The following is a 2,500-nucleotide window of genomic DNA, read 5'->3' on the forward strand; positions in this document are numbered from 1 at the left end:
ATAATAATAATAATAATAATAATAATAATAATAATAATAATAATAATAATAATAATAATAATAATAATAATAATAATAATAATAATAATAATAATAATAATAATAATAATAATAATAATAATAATAATAATAATAATAATAATAATAATAATAATAATAATAATAATAATAATAATAATAATAATAATAATAATAATAATAATAATAATAATAATAATAATAATAATAATAATAATAATAATAATAATAATAATAATAATAATAATAATAATAATAATAATAATAATAATAATAATAATAATAATAATAATAATAATAATAATAATAATAATAATAATAATAATAATAATAATAATAATAATAATAATAATAATAATAATAATAATAATAATAATAATAATAATAATAATAATAATAATAATAATAATAATAATAATAATAATAATAATAATAATAATAATAATAATAATAATAATAATAATAATAATAATAATAATAATAATAATAATAATAATAATAATAATAATAATAATAATAATAATAATAATAATAATAATAATAATAATAATAATAATAATAATAATAATAATAATAATAATAATAATAATAATAATAATAATAATAATAATAATAATAATAATAATAATAATAATAATAATAATAATAATAATAATAATAATAATAATAATAATAATAATAATAATAATAATAATAATAATAATAATAATAATAATAATAATAATAATAATAATAATAATAATAATAATAATAATAATAATAATAATAATAATAATAATAATAATAATAATAATAATAATAATAATAATAATAATAATAATAATAATAATAATAATAATAATAATAATAATAATAATAATAATAATAATAATAATAATAATAATAATAATAATAATAATAATAATAATAATAATAATAATAATAATAATAATCATAATAATAATAATAATAATAATAATAATAATAATAATAATAATAATAATAATAATAATAATAATAATAATAATAATAATAATAATAATAATAATAATAATAATAATAATAATAATAATAATAATAATAATAATAATAATAATAATAATGATAGTAATAATAATGATAACAATAAAGATCAAAATAAAGATAGTGATTATAAGGATAACAATGATAATAATATCAAAGATAATGATAATGATGATAGTAACAATAATAACAATAGTAATGATATTAATAGTAATATTGATAATGATAATAATAGCATCGATAGTAATGATAATAATAATAATGGTGATCATAATTATGATAATAATGATGATGAAGATCATAATAACAATAATGATAACAATAACAATGATGATCATATAGTCATCAAAATCAGAGTAATAATCATAATAATGATAATAATAACAGTAATAATAATAATAATAATAATAGTAATAATAACGTCATCATCAAATTAATTACATTCCATTTGCAGAAATGGCTTTGTATTTGATGAATAGCTAAATAAAAATAATCATGAAATGATAAAAGCGGTTTGAATATCCACATTAATTTTAATCAGTGGATGTATATCACAGTATATCAAGGGAATAAAGGCCAAGCGTTGTCAACAGGATATTATTCCAAAAGGATAATATCGCGTCCACCGGGCCAGCGCGCGGCCGTCGCGGAACCCCGGGCTCGGATTCTTGTTGCTAAGCAACGGGGAGTTTCCCGCAAACGTTTAGACTCGCTTTCTTTTTTCTTTTTTTTTATGGCCCTATTTTTAGAGCTACATTATTCCTTTTAGTGGTTGATTGTTTGCGAGAGGTTTTTCTGGCAGGGTGTATGCGAAGAAAGTTTGATAGGGCATCGTTGATATTGTTAAATGAGGGAAAGAAGTGTTTCCTTCTTGCTTAAGTTTCCCGCAAACGTTTAGACTCGCTTTCTTTTTTCTTCTTTTATGGCCCTATTTTTCGAGCTACATTATTCCTTTTAGTGATAGATTGTTTGCGAGAGATTTTCCTCTAAGGTTTTATGCGAAGAATGTTGATAGGGCATTGTTGGTATTGTTAAATGAGGGAAAGAAGTGTAGCCTTCTTGCATACGTGTTTTAGACTCGTTTTGGATGACTGGCAGAGGAAGGGTTGAGAATTCCTGCACGAGTCTTGCTCAAGCGACCTCAGGACACCCAGCCACCCCCCGGGTTTTAAAACGCTGTCTGAAATATGGAACATTTCTTAGTCTTTTTGTTTTGCATAAAGAGAAACATTGTAATGATGATGATAATTCAATTCATTGATGAAAGAGAAATTAGAAAAACCCGAATGTATGCAATAATTCATCGGCCGGTTTGTCATCGATGAGTGTTAACTGTTAACTGTATTTTCTTCATTTATGAACACAAGTTTTGTAATGCGTCAAAACAAACATTAAAATACAAACCTAGGAATAGGACATTGCAATTCCATGACTTTCTAATGATACCGAATAAATTTCGAAGACACTCGGAAACAATAAA

This window comes from Penaeus japonicus, unplaced genomic scaffold (genome assembly GCF_977035675.1).
Source record: "Penaeus japonicus unplaced genomic scaffold, GWHDUDI00000001_assembly GWHDUDI00000040, whole genome shotgun sequence".
Classification (NCBI taxonomy): domain Eukaryota; kingdom Metazoa; phylum Arthropoda; class Malacostraca; order Decapoda; family Penaeidae; genus Penaeus; species Penaeus japonicus.